Source organism: Entelurus aequoreus, linkage group LG04, assembly GCF_033978785.1.
Source record: "Entelurus aequoreus isolate RoL-2023_Sb linkage group LG04, RoL_Eaeq_v1.1, whole genome shotgun sequence".
NCBI lineage: Eukaryota > Metazoa > Chordata > Actinopteri > Syngnathiformes > Syngnathidae > Entelurus > Entelurus aequoreus.
This window is the reverse complement of record NC_084734.1, coordinates 65,061,144-65,071,123: the sequence shown is the minus strand read 5'-3', so window position 1 is coordinate 65,071,123 and position 9,980 is coordinate 65,061,144.

Below are 9,980 nucleotides of genomic sequence, written 5' to 3'. Positions count from 1 at the left end.
TCAACTTGAACACACACATCTTTGATTGATTGATTGAAACTTTTATTAGTAGATTGCACAGTACAGTACACATTCCGTACAATTGACCACTAAATGGTAACACCCGAATAAGTTTTTCAACTTGTTTAAGTCGGGGTCCACGTTAATCAATTCATGGTAACCTTTGGCCATCGTAAGTCAGTAATTTCCAGGAGTTATCACAGCCTCTGAAAAGCCTCGGTTATAATAATGTTTTCCAATGTTGTAAAAATGTGTAGAATAAATATAACATTTCAACATTTCTGTCAAGGAATATTTGCTTCAGCCTGCGACACAAGTCATTTAGATAGTAGGCTAATATAGACACTTACATCATGTCTTGCCTTAATTTTAACACTTATATAAGGCTTTACATTTTTGCTCCAGACAGATTTTTTTTTCTATTTTTGGTCCAATATGGCTCTTTCAACATTTTGGGTTGCCGACCCCTGGTTTACCCACAACTCGGTCCAGTACAAATTAATTAACTTGCATTATTCTGCTTGTCCACTAGATGGCAACCATGACCCACTGATTTCAGGGAGTGTTCCGGTTCTAAAAACCAAGAGAAGAAAGCGCTTCAACTAAAACAAACAAAAAACAGGAAAAAGTTGTTAAATAAATGTCACACCTTGCAAAAAAATATATAATATAAAAGGCAGGGGTATTTTATAAGTGTATTCATTTGTCTTCAATTCAATTTATTGAGCGATGCTGCACATTTCGGTATTGATATGATATTAAGTAAATACAGGGTCAGTATTGCACATACCGATACTAATTATTTTCTAAAAAGTACCAATGGATTATATTTGTCTTTTAACTTGATGATTTTGATTATAATGAAAGTAGACGAAGATTTTAGGCAAATAACTTTTATTTTAAATCAACCGTTTTATTTGTGAACAATTGAATACACACGGTAAATACAATGAAATAATGTAAAGCCAACCGTACAATTATTCCCCTTTATGCTTGTTTGAACATAAAATAATGAACACTCATTTTTAAATAGTGGGCCATGTCACAGTTATGGCTGCCTTCAGAGGCTGCTTGACACTGCAAAACATATGTAATACAACTATATAAATGTGGAATGTAATCGCCTCATGATAATAAACAATTACCCCTTCATTGTATTATTATTGTTATTATTATTATTGTTTAGCAACAAACTGATTTGGGATCACAAGTTACACACGAGTGACAAGCAGAAACTATTGTGGAATTTAATTAAAAACGAATAGCTAGTTGCCTCAAGCAATGAAACAATATTCAGTTAAGAAGAACTGCAGCCGCTTGCACCACACGTTTATTTCAAAACTGAAATGAATTCAGCGAGAAAGGTGAAGTCTCATTACCGGGCCGGCAAGCCGAGTTTGACTCCTGTGACGCACATTGTTGAATAAACCAATAAATAACACAAACAAAGCAAAAGAAACAATTTATTGTCGATTAACACGTCATCATTATTAATCTGCTTTTGAAAATGTAACAAAATTAATAGATTTGTAGCACGGAATGACTCAAACTTCCTTAAATGTATCTGGCAATACGTGCCGTGCAGTTTTAGTCCATGCAAGTAGTGTCCTGTAGTGCAAGTGTCAACATGCAGAAGCAAACAAGTCACTATGGAAGACACTAATCAGCATGTTGGTCCTCTCCAGTGACAATTTAAGACAAATAAGATAATGATGAATCTTACATAAAGTATTATGAAAAATTAATTGTCTTTTCACCGAAGCCTTTTCCTCATAAAATAGCACATTAATAAGAGAAAAGGAGTAACAGGTCCACATTAATGTTGTTTAAATGCATTCAATAATTGCTTAGAAAAACAGACGTGAACTTGAGAACTTCCATTTTCTTTCTTGGGTCTCTTTGCACACGCAAAACGAAACACCATTAATTAATATCACAGTAGGACGTCAACTAAGAGGAGTTAAGAGCTGTGTCTCGGCTAATTGTTATCCTTTAAGTTGCAAGCAAAAATTGGAGTTACAAACATCCCCGCCGTCAGCTGGCGTAGCAAATGTGAGAGTGAACCCTGTGAGATTTGACCAAAACATCCTGCGTTTCATTCGCTGGCATTAGCTTATAGCTAGAGATCGACGAAAGTGAGTGTGAAGGACGGTGATGAGATGATATTCATTGAATTAAAGAAATAAATCATCAAAAATATGACAGCGTGTAGTCGACTTGGCGAGTCTGCGCCATACTGAAGCAGAATGAGTCCAACGCCAGCCAAGAATGTTAAAATGATATCTCACTGGCAGACATGTATCCATGAAAATATGGAAAAGCTGCTGACGGTGTGTTTGATGGAGAAGCAGCTGGAAGTAGATACTGCAGAAGTCCACTCTCCGAGGTAAATGTTGTACATTATTATTATTATTATTATTATTATATTACTTCATGAAACTACTGTAGTTCTTTACAGAAGTTATATTTTCAATCGTATTTGATATGTATTTTGTGTCGTGTTGCTTTTGCGCGATGAGAAAAATGCCACAAGATCACCAAAGAGGCTTCGATCAAGCTGAGCTGATCTGACAATAAAATTGGACCCTCAAAATCTTAAATTCGTCATAGGATTATCTTTATTCTTTCATTATTATTTGTATTATCATTATTATTACCATATTATTATTATTATTATGAATAACATCATAATTCTTAGAGCAATATGTTTTTTATATTATCTCAACTTACACAGTAGGCTATCAGAGCATTTATGTTATTCATCTCCGTAATATCGCTAAAATTCGTCCCATTTTGTCCACAAGCGATGCTGAGATCATTATCCATGCGTTCGTTACATCTCGTCTCGATTACTGTAACGTTTTATTTTCGGGCCTCCCTATGTCTAGCATTAAAAGATTACAGATGGTACAAAATGCGGCTGCTAGACTTTTGACAAAAACAAGAAAGTTTGATCATATTACGCCTATACTGGCTCACTTGCACTGGCTTCCTGTGCACCTAAGATGCGACTTTAAGGTTTTACTACTTACGTATAAAATACTACACGGTCAAGCTCCTGCCTATCTTGCCGATTGTATTGTACCATATGTCCCGGCAAGAAATCTGCGTTCAAAGAACTCCGGCTTATTAGTGATTCCCAGAGCCCAAAAAAAGTCTGCGGGCTATAGAGCGTTTTCTATTCGGGCTCCAATACTATGGAATGCCCTCCCGGTAAAAGTTATAGATGCTACCTCAGTAGAAGCATTTAAGTCTCATCTTAAAACTCATTTGTATACTCTAGCCTTTAAATAGACTCCCTTTTTAGACCAGTTGATATGCCGTTTCTTTTCTTTTCTTTTCTTTTCTACTCTGCTCCAAACCCGGGGTGGACCGCTAGCCTGTCCATCAGATGGGGACATCTCTACGCTGCTGACTCGTCTCCACTCGGGATGGTTCCTGCTGGCCCCACTATGGACTGGACTCTCGCTGATGTGTTGGACTTTCACAATATTATGTCAGACCCACTCGACATCCATTGCTTTCGGTCTCCCCTAGAGGGGGGGGGGGGGGGGGGGGTTACCCACATATGCGGTCCTCTCCAAGGTTTCTCATAGTCATTCACATTGACGTCCCACTGGGGTGAGTTTTCCTTGCCCGTATGTGGGCTCTGTACCGAGGATGTCGTTGTGGCTTGTACAGCCCTTTGAGACACTTGTGATTTAGGGCTATATAAATAAACATTGATTGATTGATTGATTGATTATTATTTATTGGAAGCTGCATGTTGTTGTCTGATGTGTGTTATTGACTGTTTAATGATTATTCAGTAGGAATACATAAAGTTATTTTATTCGAATTTAATTCAATTGTATTTTTTTCATTAAATATTCATCAAAATGTTTTTTGTTTAGTTTCATGTTTGATTGATTTCAATTCACTGCAATGGCAAATGTTGATTTGAGACACAAGTGTTTTGAGTTAAGAGCTCCGTCAATTAAGCTCCTAAATTCAGGTATCACTGTATATTGAAAAGGATTTATAACATATATCTTGCTGTTTGAAATGCACAACACAAAAGTATTTGCAAAAGTGAACAATATGTGGTGTTGATCCAATAGCTGGTATCGACACTCCAGATAATTGGAGCGATCCACCTGGTTTCCTTCTTGCATAGAATGGAGGACGAGGAGAACCAGAGAGGTCAGTGTGAGGCCTTCGAGGATGGAAAGACCTTCCGGAGAGACAACGAGTAACAATTTACTCTCAAAGAGAAGAAGACAAGGGTGCAAAGTCGCTGATTGGAGACGTAAACCAGTCTGGTCTTTTCTCGGGTGTTCTGTCTGCTGTGAGTGACTTTTAATGTCGTCAGGCCCTCGGTTTCCCACTGTGAGGAGAAACAGACTTCTGCGGCCTTGAAAACTTTTATCAGGCTTTAAAAAAAAAAAGACACAATTGCCGTACCAGACACTGAAAGACAGACTAAATACGCCCATGAGCCATGGCCACGCTCCAACCCTCTCCACTGTGTTTGCTTGACATGAATATACTACTCCAATTTATCAAACTCCATAACTTTTTCCTTTTTTTTTTTTAATCTGGGAAGCATGCCTCCTGAAACGCTTGGTCGCCCTCCAATGCCTCTCTCTGGATTTGGGAGGAACTACTCGGTGGAAATATGCGGGTCACAGCAACCTGTGGTCGCCTTAGCAACTACGAAGGAACGTGGAGTTGCCCTGGCAACAGATGAAATGAGGGGGTTACTGTGACAAAAACACTACAGGAACTCATTTAGCAGGACCTCGCTGTCCTTTTGCAGGCGGACGGCAGCAGACCTGACGGGCGCAGGGTTTGTAGGATGTAAAGAACAATGCTGTTTCATGTTTAGTATGCAGGCCACACCCACCGATGTACAGCTCGTCAATATGTCAGTCACCCATTTCCTAATCTGCTGACATCTTTGGGGTCTGTGAGGGTAGACGAACGGTCTAATTTTTATCAAATGTAGCTAGCGGGGGAGGGTCAAAGATTAATCTTGCATTCAGGGATGATCCAGTCATTGGATTTGCTCAATTTAAAAAGCACATTTTGCACTGTAAAAACGGTAAAAGCTTGGTAACTCACTAGCCAACATTGTTCAGTTGTTTTTACTGTAAAAGGAACAATTGTACCACTGTTTATTTTTTTGGTAAATTTCTGCCGACTTAGATGCCAGTTTTTTTTTTTCCTATGGTCGTTTTTCCGTGAAGTACGGCAAAAGAAAAAACGGTATTGCATAACATGACATTCTGGCAACTAGTGATGTGGATCGATACTGAAATAATCAATACCACCGACTGCAGATCTTTCTGCTCTAATATCGATTCTTAAATCACAATATTGATACTTTGGTTCAAACTTTTCCCACCAAGGGCCGCAACTCTCTCCTGGTTGGTCTCCCTCACAAGTCACTTCACAAACTTCATGTTCTCCAGAACACTGCAGCCCGGATAATCACCAGAACCCCTTCAATCCAGCACATCACCCCTGTTCTGCAGCAACTCCACTGGCTACCCATCAAACATCGTATCCACTTTAAAATAATTCTCCTCACTTTCAAAGCCATCCATAACCTCTCCCCGTCATATCTCTCTGACCTGATCCATGTCGCCACGTCCTCACGTTCCCTAAGATCTTCTCCATTCATCCATCTCACTGTCCCTTTATTTAAACTGTCCACCATGGGTGCCCGAGCTTTCAGCCGCTCTGCCCCACATCTTTGGAACTCTTTACCACCAGACCTTCGTAACTTAGACTCAATATCCCTCTTCAAATCAAGACTCAAAACACTGACTGCTTATTCATTGTAATCATCTTATCTTCTCTATCTTTGTTGTTGTTGTTTTTATCCAATTTGATTTTATTGTTTTGATTTTGTACGGTGTCCTTGAGTGCCCAGAAAGGCGCCTTATAAGTAAAATGTATTATTATTAGTATTACTTTAAAGTCAAAGTATCATATTGATATTTTTTTGTATTTAAAAAAAGTGACATAACTTTTTGTCAGCTTTGACTAAGAATATTATCATTAATTATTAGTTAGAACATTTCAGCTTATTTCTAATTAAATACAGATTTTTTTTTTTGCTCTTTTTTTCTTACATATTATTTTTTGTCCCATCTGAGAATAGAAGAAAAATAATACGATTGTGTAACTGCATAACTCATTCATCCATCCAATTCCTACCGCTTGTCCCTTTCGGGGTCGCGGGGGTTGCTGAACCTAGTATGTCAAAAAATTCTGCCTGTAGGAAAAAGTTACTTTATTATTGTTGTTGTAATTCATAAGTTAGTATACTTTAATGGTGTTTAATTAAACGTTGTTTATATTTTAAATATATTTCATTATTTTGAGAGCTTCTAATATTTTAGATCAGGGGTGTCTTAACTTTTTCCACCAAGGGCCAGCTATTATTTTGATATTTTATAATTATTTTAAAAATGCTATAAACAGATATTATATATATTTAAAGACACAACTTTGCGTTATAGGTGACTAAGTATATTACTGTTAAATATCAGTTGAAACATTTCAGCTGTTTTCTAATTACATGCCGATTTTTGCTCTTTTTCTTCTATTTTTACTGTTGTTGTTTTTTCAGATAGACATGTAATGATTTGAAAACCCATAATTGTTTAAATGTTAGCAGACACATTACGTTTGTTTGCACAAAGTATCCGTATGTCGATGCAGGCGTAATTTTTATCCGGTATCAGACCGGAAAAAAACGGTGGTATCGCACATCACTACTGTCAACCGAGCTGCCAGCAATTGACGGCAATATCTACAGTCGTCGTCGTTGCATTGTATTACTGTGAATGGAAAAAGGATACCTCTTTAATTTTTTTAGTAAAATTCTGCCGATTTTTATTCCACCGTAAAATCTAGATCTTTGTTTTTACAGTGTCAAGCTTTTTACGTCTAAGTCGAGACCACATAATGTATCAATCAGGCACCTCATCTTTCTTACTAAATGCATTTATTTTTTAAATTTCAACAGAAAAGTTTCATGTTTTGCATGCAAACAAATGTCTGATCATGCCTCAAACATCCATCCATCCATCCATTTTCTACCGCTTGTCCCTTCAAACATATTTACATATATTCCATAAATAGTTCAATCTGCTTGTCACCTTGACTTGTCATTTTAATGCAAGTTATCCATCAATTTATACAAACAAATATATTAGTACAATTGTGTAAAAATACCATGATATTCATATTTATATACATAATGTATGTACTTACTGTTTCATGTGGCCCACAAAGGTCAGCCATTATTGCGATGTGGCCCTCAATGAAAATGAGTTTGACACCCTTGTGGAAATGGAAAAAAACGGTTCATTGTTATTTACATGGCCAGTTTTTTGTTGCTACACCTACAGTCAATGTTAAACAGTGCATTACTGTAAATGTAAAAAACGATACAAATGTTATTTCTAACAGTAACATTCTGGCGACCGAGCTGCCTGTTTTTTTTAACCGTAAAATCTACTGACTTTGTTTTTTTTATAGTGTAGTGGTAATTCACTCCAAACATTTTCCCCTGAGGGCCGCTCACTAAAACATCAAAGCAGGCGGGGGCCATTCTGATATCTTTCATTTTCAATACCAATACAATACAGCTCTGTGCTGCTGTCTGTCCAACTATTGTGACACAGCACTTCGCCACAATGATTGACAGCACACAGCTGCTGACCAATCAATCAGTGCGCAGATGCAGAGAAAAGTTGGCCTCCAAACAGCAATGTAAATCTGGAGCAAGTAAAAGAAGGAAAGCGTCAGAAGCAAGTAGACCCTTATGCTCCACGATAAGGGGGGCGATGTTGTAAAAATCCAACTTAGTGGTTTAAGTTTCCCGATGACACCATTAAGGAAGTAGGAAAACATTTTTTTGTCGTCGTCCCTGGTCATGCACTGGTTTAATTTCAGGCTTTTCCATGCAGGGCGATGAGTCAATCCTCAGCATACGAGGTAAACCGTAAACCAAATCATCAACCTTGGAAACACTTTTATTTTTCTTTCCACCGGTAAATGGAATAAACCAGGGTTTCTTAAATGTAGGGCGGCCAAAAAAATCTATTTCTAAACTGTGGGCTTAGAAATGGGCTGCAGCGGTACTCAGTTGTAATACACTTTTCCACCCCTTGTGGCAGTAATGACAGTATCAAACAGAAGAAGTCTAGAGCTAAAGTCATGAGTTTTTTTAAACGCAAAAATTATGACTAAATTAGTGAAGCTGTATTTTAATTTGCACTTAAATGTTATTGACAGTTTAGTTAGAGAAAATTATTCATTATTAATTTAGTGTATTCATTTTAGCACAACATGATTGTATGGACATGTATTTGTGGTAGTTATTTATGAGTACCTTCTTATGCGGTATGTTTGGTTCGTATATATTTTTCTAATCAGCATGACCTAAGCCTAAAGTGTACGTGTTAGATCAATAATAACATTTGGGATTAACGCATGATTTCATATAATAATTAAAAAAATCAAAGGCATAAGATTACTAATTCAGTTTTATTATTTGAGTGGACCAGTAGTGGAAAAGTATGGCCTCAAATTCAAAAAGGTTAAAAACCCCTGAAATAAATTATTTAAAAATGTGTTTCCCATGTACCGTATTTTTCGGACTATTAGTCGCAGTTTTTTTCATAGTTTGGCCGGGGGTGCGACTTATACTCAGGAGCGACTTATGTGTGAAATTATTAACACATTACCGCAAAATATCAAATAATATTATTTAGCTCATCCACGTAAGAGACTAGACGTATAAGATTTCATCGGATTTAGCGATTAGGAGTGACAGATTGTTTGGTAAACGTATAGCATGTTCTATATGTTATAGTTATTTGAATGACTCTTACCATATGTTACGTTAACATACCAGGCACGTTCTCAGTTGTTTATTTATGCGTCGTATCGTACACTTATTCAGCCTGTTGTTCACTATTCTTTATTTATTTTAAATTGCCTTTCAAATGTCTATTCTTGGTGTTGGGTTTTATCAAATAAATTTCCCCAAAAAATGTGACTTAAACTCCAGTGCGACTTATATGTTTTTTTCCTTCCTTATTATGCATTTTCAGCCGGTGCGATTTATATTCCGGAGCAATTTATACTCCGAAAAATACGGTATTTATATTACCGGTGGATCTAATCCCTTCATGCCATGCCCACCATACTCAAACCAGTAATGTAATCCCTAAAGAGTAGTCAGTGTACAGATGGGAAAGCAGTATAGATTTACTATCCTCTGCAGTGTTCTCTCTGTGAATACAGTAAACACGTCCAAATTGTACCCAAAGTATGAATATTACATGATTACCTAACGCTGTCTTAATTTCAGGTATGGAATTCGTCAGAGCTGCCCAGGTTGTTCCCAGAATCCTCTTCCACTCCTCCATGATGATCTCACTGGTGGATGCTTGAGGAAAACCTCCAGGTCATCTCAGTGGGAATGAGGTCTGGAGGAAACATCCTTGGCCACTCTTTCACTTTCCTAGCAAGACATTGGTCATCTTGGGAGTTGTGTTTGGAAATATGCCGTGCATCCCAGGATCTACTTCAGAAAGTCATGTTTAATGAACCACAGCCCGCCAGTGCCAGCAGCACTCGTGCAGCTACAGACTATGACACAATGAAAACAATGCAAACATTAGAATCCTCCAAGTTGTTTTAATCATTGTTCTTTCCCCATTCAGTTTAACATACCGTGTGTGTGTGTGTGTGTGTGTGTGTGTGTGTGTGTGTGTGTGTGTGTGTGTGTGTGTGTGTGTGTGTGTGTGTGTGTGTGTGTGTGCTGGCCGCTTTTTGCAGGTGTAAAAAGCATTTGTGCTCCTGTGAAGTCGCTCTGCCTTTGATTAGCAGTGAAGGCAGAATGTGTCTTGGAGCTGTGCCACTAGCAAGAGAACTTTGGTCTGGAGGCACAGCCTGACTGATAAAACGGAATACAA